Here is a 13,100-nt window from a genome sequence, read left to right on the forward strand (position 1 = left end):
GTACAATACAAATACTGAGCTTTCTGTTGTTTTTTAACTTAAAGAATCAGGAGGAAAAAACAAAAGAAAAGGGGAACATAAAAGTAAGAATATAAGTTAGTGATGGCAATATGTGATAGACTAACAGTCGCTGCACGTCCAAAAATTGTTGCCTGCTTCAAAAAGAATAGTCACGGGCATCAAAAGAATAGCCATGCGACAAATGAATAGCCATGGGCGACAAAAGAATAGCCGCGGGTGCCAAAAGAATAGCCGCGGGCGCCAGAACAATAGCCGCGCGACAAAAGAATAGCCACGGGCGACAAAAGAATAGTCGCGTGACAAAAGAATATCCGCGGGCGAAATTTTTTTTGACACGCAACATTTTTGCCGTTTCGCAAATCTTTTGAAAGATTCACAAATTTTTCGGCGAACTGAAACGGGACAGATTCGCTCATCACTAGTCTTAATTGATCGAGAGATTATTACAAGAGAGAAAACTGACTAAAGGGGGAATATGAATCAGTCGGTAGAGAGGTAAGTTACCCAAGGTGACCAAATATTATTATGGAGCTCCATCTTATCGTCCAAAATAGCTGATAAATAATGGAGAGAGTGGATAAATTTAAGTCTATCTTTAACCATTGTTTTGGAAAGTGTGTAGAGCTGTAACCCAGAGAGTAGCTGCTAAAATTTGTGCAGTCAGCATACGTTGTTCAGAGGGTAGGGTGGGGTAAGGAGATAGTAATAGTGCAATTTCTACAGTAAGTTGGATAGGTGTAGATAGGAATGCAAAATGAGATGGGACACTTCCGACTGGTGAGCAGAAACAATGGGGCAGTGCCACCATGTATACAAATAGTCTCCTCTATCAGGGCACCCTCTGAAGCAAGCGGGGGGGGAAGTTAGGATCAATAATATGTTTATGAGTAGGAGTAAGGTACCAGTGATATATCACTTTATAAGCAGTTTCTTTAACCCCTACATTGGCAGAGAATTTACAGATGGATAGCCAAATATTCTCCCATGTATCCGACGCTAGACCAAGGTCTTTGTCCCATGCTTTCATGTAAGGATGGGAGGTGTTAGGAGTGTCTATGAGTTAAGAATAAATTATTGATAAACCGGAAAGGTTACGGCAACAAAGTTCGTATGCAGAACCTTCTTGTGTAGCTTGTTGTGGGAAATGAGACTTATAAAAATGCACAATTTGGTTGTAGCAAAATATTTCGGATTTGAGGAGATTTGATTCCCGTCGCAGAGATAGTGACTTTAGGCCCCGAGGGGTCAGTAAGTTACAGGGTCGGACTGGGGGGGTGAAGGGCCCATTGGGGCTCCAGTCCCAGTGGCCCTGCAGGTGCCCCCAGCCGGGCGCGTCCCCTAACCCCGCCCCCCCCACAGGGGCCCCCCTAACCCCCCTTGCAGGGCCCCCCACCTGACATCCTCCCCCGAGCGCGTAAATTTAACACGTCAGGGGAGGAGCGGTTGGGAGGGGGAGCACCAAGGGTCGGGTCTGGGCCGCCGGGGGCCACTAGAGCCGGGGCCCAGTCCGACCCTGGTAAGTTATATAGGGATATAAACCCATTATCAGTCCAACATTTGAAAGTTATGTGGCTTAGGCCCTGGCGCAAAGTCTGGGTTTCCAACTAGGAGTTGTAAATGGCTGCGTGAAGTGTGGGAGACTAGTTTGTTTCACAGAAGTCCATAAGCGGAGATGAAATTTAATGATAGGGTTTGTAATATTGTACAGCTGTCTACTCACTGGGTTTGCCCATAACAAAGAAGAAAGCTTTAGGGGCTAAACGCTTGCATTTTCAAATTCAACCCCAGTTATATTTTTTGATTAATGTATATTTTAAATGATTTCAGGTCATTGTCATTTAGTCAGCGGCTGGGCCAAAAAATAAGCGAGGTCGCCAAGCGAGCGGATCTTCTCCCGATATCCCCACCTACAGGTGGGCGATATTGGGCTAATTCGGTCGTTTGGCCCTTGACACTGGGGGTATAGGTGTCTGCCGGTTCCGACTGATTTTTAAACCTGCCCAATCGAGATCTGGCTGATTTCAGGCCAGATATCGGTCGGGCAGGCTCGTCAGTAGTGCCCATACACAGGCCGATATAAGTTGCCAAGTCTAAGGGGCCAATATTGGCAGCTAGAATCGGCCCATGTATGGCCACCTTTATTGTTGGTGGCTCAGAGTTTCTGGAGCCCGCCTTCTTCTGGCATCATTATTATTATTATTATTATTATTAACATTTATTTATAAAGTGCCAACATATTCCGCAGAGCTGTACAATAAGACGTCATCTCTGATGTCTTCTAAGGGGGCGGGGCAAGCTTCAAGTTCCTTCTTGTTGAACAATTTATGACCGCACATCAATAAGAATGCTGAGAAGGCTACTTTTTGAGATTTTTGTCATTTTTTTCAGCAATGGCCACTAGAGGGTTTAATTTGCACCTATAATAATTTACATTTATATATACAGCAATAACTGTCCCATATTTTGGCGTTTTTTCAGCAATGCCGCATTCTAAGATGCTTGCAAGATGGTCTTCCCTGAATGCTCCACCTAGTGGCAAAATGCAGAATGTATAAAGAATCTTTTAAAGAATCTTTTAATTTGCATCACCATACCTTATGTCTGCTAAAAATTATTTAAATAATAAATAAACCCAGTATGGGTTCATGCAGTTTAGTTACCAACAAGTACAAGGTACTGGTTTATTAAAACAGAGAAAAAGGAAATCATTGTTAAAACTTGGGTTCTATGGGAAATGTAATTCAGAGCTCTCTGGATGACAGGTTTCCAGATAAGGGAGTCAATTTGTAAATGGTATTTATTTGTGGAGGCAGGGCCGGGCATACCAAGTGTGGCCAATATGCCCCCCGATCAGGTTCTCTGGTTGGCCCTAAGGGCTCATTTGGACACTGAATACACCCAGGATTCCTACTGTTCACTTATTAGAGCAGCAGTGCAGCAAATGAAAGCAGTAAGGGCTAATCCCTTTAAGACTGGGCTCTGTTTGCCAACAAAGGATGACAATAATATAATGCACAATACTTGTTGTGCGCATGGGGGGGGGGGGTTAGTGCGCCTGGCCTTGGCCCGGCTCTGCCTACTGGACCTCTGTCCCATATGTCCTCCTACGACCTACACCTAAACGCTCAGTTCCCTCTCTGGCGCACACTTTGTCTCAGGGGATCTACTCTCTAAGCACTCCTTGTCGGCACACCAGGCTTTCCTTGCTAACTAGCACTCTCTGCCTTTCTCTCCTGGAGTGAACTCACTTGCCACTACTATCACTAGCTAGCCTTTGTACCAACCTCCCCAAAGGATCTGGTCACAAGGTCTTGCTGCTGCCTCTGGTGTTTTCAGGCCAAAAATAAGTGAATCAGCAAAGCACTCTGTTATATACGCTTGCAAGTGGACTTAGCACCACCTACTGACTAACCTGCATATAGCTTTACTATTTACATTAATGAAATAAAAATATTTATCTTATATACTAGGATAATGCTTAAAGTCTACGGTGCGATTATATATGGTTTTATTTTATTCTACTGCACAAATAGGGTAATGGGTATAAATGGTAAATAAGGGGGTCCAATTATTCCCCTTCAAAACCGCAGCTGCTAAACAGTACAATATTGCTGGACTGCGGCCCTTGGTCAGCTGAGGCGCCGCTGAAAAAGTCTGGAGGAAAAGTGGTGTTGGGTCAGTACTGGTATAAAGAATGAGAGAAATGGGCCCCAGTAGTTTCTAACCATAAACTAAATGTTGATTGTACAGAAATAAAGCTACTTCCTTTGCTCTGTCCAGTTGGAGATGGATAGCAGGGTTAGACTGAGATGTGCGGGGTCCACTGGGGCTGCCACCACGGGGGCCCTAGCTGCCTGCCCACCCCCTGAGTATGCATACCTCATACTTACCTAGGCACGATCAGGAAAGGGAGGCTAGCGGGTAAGCGCTGATGTGGCCCCTACACATAGGTGGGTGTCTCCTGGGGAATTCTAACCCCTCTATTTCTCATTGGTGGATCACAGGACTACCCTTGCTCACTAACCCGGACTATCTTACACCCCTTGGGTGCACCATCACAGAAACTAGCGACACAGAAGCTTGACTTCCAGAGATTTCAGAAAAATCGGGAGAATACTGTTAGGGGATGGGAGACTGGGGTAAAGGCACAAAATCAGGTAACTCCCAAAAAAATAGGGGGGATTAACAGCTTTGTACTTGCTAAGCCTTATTCATGGTGTCCTTGTGCTTCACTACTGGTTACCTTTGGGCTTGGACTCCTGTACTGAGGACCTTCTCCACCTCCAGGCCTCTGGCAGATCCACCTCCTGCCATTATGGAGTCCAGAAAGTGACTGAGGCCAAGACCAGGCCAATAAGGGTGAAGACACATGGAGCTACTAGTAGCAGCTACTTGTCGTGCCTACTAAAATAGACAATGCTGATCATTTACTGATAATTGTCTCTACTTGTGTTTTAGCAGAGACAAATCTCAGTATTGCCTATGGCAGGGTATTTTCTGAAGTTTAGTAGCCATGAAAAAGTAGCTGCTACTAGTAGCTCAGTGTGTCTTCACCCTAAATGTGTAATAACTAGTCCTTCTGCCCTAGGCACACCTCCACTCCAATGCCCTCTCCCAGCTCACTTTCCAATATTATGCCAGGGCATAGGTCTCTTCATGAGCAATAGGGAAAACTTAGCCTAGTAGAGTAAATACTGGAGGGGGGGGGGGCAGGGCCGGAACTATGGGTAGGCAGAAGAGGCACGTGCCTAGGGCGCAATGGTGAGGTACCTCTTCTTTCGCCTATCCCTAGTTCCTGGCCTTTTCCCCCCACTGGCTGCCACGCATATGGGTTGCTTCTCTCCCCTGGCATACATAGGCTATAGCCTAGGGGCCCATGTGATCAGGGGAGCTCATCTAGCTTTTTAAATTTATTATTTTTCAGCTCTACTCTTCCGTATCTGTTTTACTTATTATTTGTGCTGGCATGTGTGTGTGCCCAAGGTACATGTTCACCCAAACTCTCAGCTCTCTATGCCTTGTGTGGGGTTCAGAGCCGCCAGTGAAGTCTCCAGGACATGCGCCAAACCAGACACAGCATAGAGAGCTGAGAGCTTACATGCTCCGCTGTCCTGCTGTTCTCCCAGTAAAGCGTCTCCAGAGATACAGCCTAGAAAGGGGGCACAACTGGGTTAAATGATAGTATTTTTTTTTTTTTTTTTTTTTTTTATCAATTCTTTATTTTTTGAATTTTGCATAAATGGGGAAGGGTATGGGGAGGGGTACAGAAAGGAAAAGGGGAAGGAGGGGAAGGGTAGGGAACATTTTCTTATACATTTTAAATGATAGTATTTTACTGAACATTTCTAGTCAAAGTATTACCAACTAAAGGCTGGTGGAGAGTAAACGAGAAAATACTGTGTAGCATAGCTGCCTCGCAATAACTGCAATACCTTAAAACTGACATAAGAGGGAGCTCTAAAGTCACGTAAATTATGAGATTTTTGAAAAACCAAATGTTTGTTTTCCAAGAGTGGCATAATGGTTACTAAGCCCCATGCAAAAAGTAATTTTTGTGGTCCCGTAAAATTTGTGAGCAATACATTTCTTATAAACATATATTGAAACTGTTTATCAGTCATTGCCCCACTGGGCCCCCTACATGTCTGGACTGGGATTCAAAATAGGCTCTGGCAATTTCAGTACACAGAGGCCCAAACAGCCCAATAAATAGTGACTGTCTATGGCACCTTACAGCAGTTCCTCTGGCAAAGGGCAGAATCCACAGATTCAGTTTGGCAGTGTCCTCTGACACCTATACCTCCTGTCCTGTGCTGCCCCACCTGCCCCAGGGTCTGCTCCCTGTATAGCTACACCCCTAAGTGGCATTGTCCATTATATAGGGGGATATATATAGTGGGATAGTGCATTGGTGGGGGGCACAATAAGACTGTGACAACAAAATTCATACAGGTAGAGACAAGAGGTCCTCTGCTTCTTAATAAATTTTTTCACAGGGATTCAGTTGTACCTGCAACTTGCTTTCTTTCAGGAATAAAACCCCCAAATGTTTGCCCTTTTAGAGGCCCATTTGGCGACTAATCTCCCAGTGTGCCACAGCCCTTAATATCCTGTATATATTGATAATGGGTGAGTGCAGAGGACCTTTTGTTTCTTCCTAGATCACAGCCTTGCTCCTTTGAATAGGGACATGACTTTGTGGTGATTTCTAATATCCTTATAATTTACAGTAGGGGGTACATTATCCCTTATAATACATGAGTTATACTCAGAGTTCCCTGTATAACTCAGCCTGCAGCCTTGTGCCTTTATATGGGCACAGAACCCCTCAGTGACTTCTAATATCCTTATCATTTACAGTAGGGGGTACATTATCCCTTATAATACATGAGTTATACTCAGAGTTCCCTGTATAACTCAGCCTGCAGCCTTGTGCCTTTATATGGGCACAGAACCCCTCAGTGACTTCTAATATCCTTATCATTTACAGTAGGGGGTACATTATCCCTTATAATACATGAGTGATACTGAGAGTTCCCTGTATAACTCAGCCTGCAGCCTTGTGCCTTTATATGGTCACAGAACCCCTCAGTGACTGCTAATATCCTTATCATTTACAGTAGGGGGTACATTATCCCTTATAATACATGAGTGATACTGAGAGTTCCCTGTATAACTCAGCCTGCAGCCTTGTGCCTTTATATGGTCACAGAACCCCTCAGTGACTGCTAATATCCTTATTGTTTACAGTAGGGGGGTACATTATCCCTTATAATACATGAGTGATACTCAGAGTTCCCTGTATAACTCAGCCTGCAGCCTTGTGCCTTTATATGGGCACAGAACCTCTCAGTGACTTCTAATATCCTTATCATTTACAGTAGGGGGTACATTATCCCTTATAATACATGAGTGATACTCAGAGTTCCCTGTATAACTCAGCCTGCAGCCTTGTGCCTTTATATGGGCACAGAACCCCTCAGTGACTTCTAATATCCATTTAGTTAACCATTTGTGGAATATTATTCAAACAAATTATACAAGCCTTGAGATTTCCAGTATCTGTGTATCCATCTAGGATAGAAGATATGATATATCCTGATATTTTCTTTGCTGCTGTAACTTCCTGTTGAGGAGGCATCGCTTTACAGTAACCAGGGACCCCTCCATGTGTTCCTCACTACAGAAAGCAATGTAGAACTCTCTCCCTTTTTATGCTATCAATGATTGTGCTATGCGAACAGGATTCATTTCACACACTGGCTGCTACTCACATTCCCAGCTGGGTTCTGGCATGGAACAGCACTTCTCCAGAGCCGGCAGCTGAGATCTATCAAGGGGTCACATACGTTACATTCAGCACCAGGCTCATTTATATTTTTACCTCATTACTACGCAGATTTTAAGTGGTGGCAGGTCAAGGGGCAAAATAGACTTTTCACGGCCTGTTATTTATATAAAGTAGGAACTTTTGATCTTTGCGCTCTAGGTGGTTTATGAGAGTTGTAGTTTGGCAATTGCCAACACTAATAAAAGCTGTTACTGTCACCATTTTGCCCTACTATATTTGCTATCCCACAGTCACAGTCCCTTCCCAGAGGCTATTATCCCCCCACTGCTACTATAGGCACCATCTCTCCCTACTATACCTGCTATCCCACAGCCCCAGTCCTTTCCCAGAGGCTATTATCCCCCCACTGCTACTATAGGCACCATCTCTCCCTACTATACCTGCTATCCCACAGCCCCAGTCCCTTCCCAGAGGCTATTATCCCCCCACTGCTACTATAGGCACCATCTCTCCCTACTATACCTGCTATCCCACAGCCCCAGTCCCTTCCCAGAGGCTATTATCCCCCCACTGCTACTATAGGCACCATCTCTCCCTACTATACCTGCTATCCCACAGCCCCAGTCCCTTCCCAGAGGCTATTATCCCCCCACTGCTACTATAGGCACCATCTCTCCCTACTACACCTGCTATCCCACAGCCACAGTCCCTTCCCAGAGGCTATTATCCCCCCACTGCTACTATAGGCACCATCTCTCCCTACTATACCTGCTATCCCACAGCCCCAGCCCCTTCCCAGAGGCTATTATCCCACTGCTACTATATGCACCATCTCTCCCTACTATACCTGCTATCCCACAGCCCCAGTCCCTTCCCAGAGGCTATTATCCCCCCACTGCTACTATAGGCACCATCTCTCCCTACTATACTGGCTATCCCACAGCCACAGTCCCTTCCCAGAGGCTATTATCCCACTGCTACTATAGGCACCATCTCTCCCTACTATACCTGCTATCTCACAGCCCCAGTCCCTTCCCAGAGGCTATTATCCCACTGCTACTATAGGCACCATCTCTCCATACTATACCTGCTATCCCACAGCCCCAGTCCCTTCCCAGAGGCTATTATCCCCCCCACTGCTACTATAGGCACCATCTCTCCCTACTATACCTGCTATCCCACAGCCCCAGTCCCTTCCCAGAGGCTATTATCCCACTGCTACTATAGGCACCATCTCTCCCTACTATACCTGCTATCCCACAGCCCCAGTCCCTTCCCAGAGGCTATTATCCCCCCACTGCTACTATAGGCACCATCTCTCCCTACTATACCTGCTATCCCACAGCCCCAGTCCCTTCCCAGAAGCTATTATCCCCCCACTGCTACTATAGGCACCATCTCTCCCTACTATACCTGCTATCCCACAGCCACAGTCCCATCTCTTACTGTAATGACACCCAGGGAAAGTAGTAGCCAGTGTTAAAAAAAAATTACTACCCCTGGCTACAAATCTCTGTGAAAATGCCTTAACCATAACTTCCATTGGGATCACTGTGAGTAAAACATATTACTAGCGGCAATCTGTCTTAATAGTGGGAAATTGCGAAGGGTGACAGTTTCCCAGATTAAGCCAGATTGCCGTGAGTAATATGTTTTACTCAAGAGTCAACTCCATTAAAACTAATGAAACACGATTTCCAACTGGTTGCTATAGGTACTACTGCAAAATGTATTTCTGTTTTGTTAAAGGAACAGTAACACCATAAAATGAAAGTGTATAAAAGTAATTAAAATATCATGTACTGTTGCTCTGCACTGGTAAAAGTTGTGTATTTGCTTCAGAAGGCTACTATAGTTTATATAAATACTCTGCTGTGTAGCCATGGGGGCAGCCATTCAATGGAGAAAAGGCACAGGCACATAGCAGATAACAGATAAAACACTATTATATTCTCCAGGACTTATCTGTTATCTGCTATGTAACCTGTGCCTTTTCTCCTTTTTTCAAGCTTGAATGGCTGCCCCCATGGCTACACAGCAGCTTATTATATAAACTATAGTAGTGTTACTGTAGAAAACACACCGGTTTTACCAGTGCAGGGCAACAGTACGCTATATTTTAATTACTTTAAAGCTCTTTCATTTTTTGGTGTTACTGTTCCTTTAAAGGTGCTTAGGCAGACACCACATAGAGCAGTTTCTTTGAAGTTCAAAATGCCACCTCTCATGGATGCCACTGGTATGGGCGATTTCCATATGATTGTCTCTTGAAAAGTGCTTAGGTGACCACAGATTGGCTGATCTTTATGGCATCCAGTGCTTTATAAACAAAGCCTATAAACTAAGATTTCCCTTTATATACCACAGGTCAATTCTGTCTGCAACGTCTGGCCTTTTAGTCCGATAAAAAAATATTGATTTTACTGTATTTTGTTTTATTTGTTTATTTTAAAGGATAATGGTGATAGTCTGCTGATCCATTTCCTTATAGTGCCCTGCTTGGCTACAGAGGTCAAACACCCCATAGGCCTGCCATAGCTAGGTACAAATGCCAGAGAAACTCTCTACACGAGTAAGGGTGAAGACACATTGGACTACTAGTAGCAGCTACTTTTCAAGGCTACTAGACTCGACAAAATCCCCTGCAATAGACAATACTGAGAATTGCCTCTGCTAAGACACACATAGAGACAATTATCAGTAAATGATCAGCATTGTCTATTTTTGTAGCCACAACAAATAGCTGCTACTAGTAGCTCCGTGTGTCTTCACCCTAACAGTATTATAGCGGAACGCATGCTATCACTGTTTTATTGCTAAATGTCTAGTTGAGCAACATGGCTGCTTAAGAAACAGAGGGAGGCCTACTTTTCACATTTGATTTAAGCAAGTTACGTCGTTGTGCTGACACTGATCAACAGTCTTTTTAACTGCATATTTTTGAATGAAAAGGGTATTCACCCTGCTAGTTCTGAGAGCCATGAATTCCATTTTGACCCCAGTAAAGGTGGCCATACACGCACCGATAATATTGTAGGAAACCTCGTTTCGTACGATATTCGGTGCGTGTATGGTATGTCGGCGAGTCGACTGATATCGCAGGAGGCTGCTGATATCGGCCGACTTGCCGATCGGACCAGTTTGAAAATTTTGATCGGGCGCCATAGAAGGCGCCTGACCAAAATCTCCCTTCAGCGCTGAAGGAGGTAGAAATCCTATTGTTTCTAACTCCTTATCTGCCTGTTTCAGCTCTGAATGGTGTGTGGCGGATCTGACGATGTTTCGTGCGACCATCGCCACGTGTATGGCCAGCTTTAGGATCATTATCTCCCTCATAACATAAGGTTGGTTGACATCTCTGGTAATGTCATGTGGGCTGAGAATTCATTCCAGGTCTAGTTACTCATGGCAGCCAATCAGAGTCTTGCTTTTAAACAACAGATGAGCAAAAGCATCCTGCTGATAGGTTGCTATTGCTTACTAGAACAGGTGCAAACTTTGCACCTGTTATTACCACATTATATTTCAAGACAGATGGATATTCTTTAAGTTTTCTGGGATTTTACATCACTAAACCCTTCTACCAGCATCACTTGTTTCTCCTTTCTGTGGTAACCTGCTACATTGTTTAATCAAGGCACTTGGCAGACAGACAGACAAGCCTGCGTTGCTAACCGTTTTCTTTATTGCGTTTGTAGCGTTTTATCGCTCTACACTTGTCACAGTCAGGGTGCGGCTGGGCACTCCTCTTTGTCTCAGATGGGCAGCTCCGGCCATGCCTCCCCCCCCCTACCACCAAGTCAATGGCGATCGATGCGCTCGGCGCTCGCTGCTCCTTACCTCCCTGCCATTGACAGGCCTTAGAGTCTCATGACGCGGAAAGTGGGCGGGGAAAAGTCTGGGTTCCCATCGATCCCATCGGCACTCGGCAGGCTCTTGCTGCGACGCCATTTTCAGTGCCCGAGAGAGGGAGCGAGAGAGCCCCAGAGAAAGAAGAAGCAGGAGGGTTCCTTGAGCGGCTGAACTGGCTGGCGGGGAGGTAAGTGAGGGGAATGGGAGGCAGGAGGGCTGCCTGTCACACATGTAGCTGTAGCCGCTTGGTGAGGGAGTCCTTTCCCCCAGGGCATGGGATTCCTCTGTCTGTAACACTGGCACTTGGCACATACCCACCTTATTAACCCCACTGACTCTCATGCCCTGCTCTGCCTGCTCACACTCACTGCCTTCTGCTATGTCTGTCTGGCCATCTATCTATCCATCTATCTATATATATATATTATATATCATCTAATCTATCCATACACTAACACTCTCTCTCTCTCTCTCTATATATCTATATACATACATACACACACAGATACATTCATACATAGAGTAAGGTAAATAGATGAAACTGTGCCCCACAGGGAATTAATTTTAGGCCCGCTAAGTAATAATATATATAGAGTTTGCCCTTTAATTAGGGCCCCACTAAGCCCTCTACACTTCTGAGGCCCTATCTCTATCTATCTATTTATCTATCATCTATCTATTTATCTCCTATCTATCTATCATCTTTCTCTATCTATCTATCTATCTATCTATCTATCTATCTATCTATCTATCTATCTATCATCTGTCTATCTATCTATTTATCTATCTATTTATCTCCTATCTATCTATCATCTTTATCTATCTATCTATCTATCTATCTATCATCTTTCTCTATCTATCTATTTATCTATCTATCTATCTCTATCTATCTATCTATCTATCTATCTATCTATCTATCTATCTATCTATCATCTTTTCTATCTCTTTTCTATCTTTCTATCCATCTATCTATGCCAGTAGTAGGACAGGGGCCTATTTGTTGGAGCTCACAGGATAGAGGGTGTCCAACCCATGGCCCTCCAGCTACATTTGGCAAAGAGGGCATTTGTACTGATGTCTCGGTGTGACAGGAAGGGGGGGGGGGGGGGTGTGAAGTATATAACATTTATAAAGGATATGATATAATGTTCAGCCTATTGAGATATTTTCAGTATATACATCAGGGCATTGGTAAGTGCTGACTGTCACTCCCTGCAACCCTTCAGCAGCTTATGGGGGTTGCAGGGAGTGACAGTCAGCACTTACCAATACTCTTACAGGGAGTCCTGTAAGAGTATTCAAAGCCCCAAGAAGGGGCCCCTTCCCTGTCTCGAGCCTTGAATGTTGGAATGACAACTCTGTCATATCCCATGTGCGGCTAAAGGACATAACCCGTCAGTACACATTTATCTTTTTGTATGCTCTTTCCATATTATGAAAAGCTATTATGGCGCAGGGGCATTATAAATGCTATTTTACTTCCTTGCCTTAATTGACTTTTAAAAATCATTCCGCTTGCTGCCACGGAACTACAGTTCCCAGCATTCCTGGCTGTTTGTGTGTGGTGGGGGTTGCTGGGAGTTTTTTATGTTCTGTGTCTGGGACTTTGTCCCCTTTTTTTGGAGAAATAGAAAAGCTTTGGAAATGTGGGTGAGGCTTGCAGTTTTATAGCTGGTAGGAATAGCACTGATCTGGTGTCAGATTGCATGTGTGCTTTTTGGGTGCTTCTATATGAACACATTTAGGCTGCAGCATGATGGCTCGCTGGCCTCTCTACCTCGTAATAACATTAATATAGTGGTACAGATGTGCCCACTGTGCCCTTTCATGCTTCTGCACTGGTGATAAGAGAATAAAATCATGGGCTTGTGGATACAAAGACTTGTGGCGGTGGTATTCCAGCATTGCTGGCCTGTGTCGGTGCTGGTCACACGTG

The 13,100-nt window shown here is 44.6% G+C and overlaps 1 protein-coding gene across 3 annotated transcripts in view; it reads left to right on the forward strand.

The window, feature by feature from the left end:
* The first annotated feature begins 11,204 nt into the window (after positions 1–11,204).
* Positions 11,205–13,100, forward strand: part of prpsap2 (phosphoribosyl pyrophosphate synthetase-associated protein 2) — a 40,122-nt gene continuing 38,226 nt past the window's right edge. For all 3 annotated transcript variants that reach the window (XM_012970479.2, XM_012970480.2, XM_012970478.3), the window contains exon 1: positions 11,205–11,351. The gene's annotated coding sequence lies outside the window, so the exon portion shown is untranslated. The remainder of the gene's footprint in view (positions 11,352–13,100) is intronic.

The sequence above is a fragment of the Xenopus tropicalis genome, chromosome 9 (assembly GCF_000004195.4).
Source record: "Xenopus tropicalis strain Nigerian chromosome 9, UCB_Xtro_10.0, whole genome shotgun sequence".
Lineage (NCBI taxonomy): Eukaryota > Metazoa > Chordata > Amphibia > Anura > Pipidae > Xenopus > Xenopus tropicalis.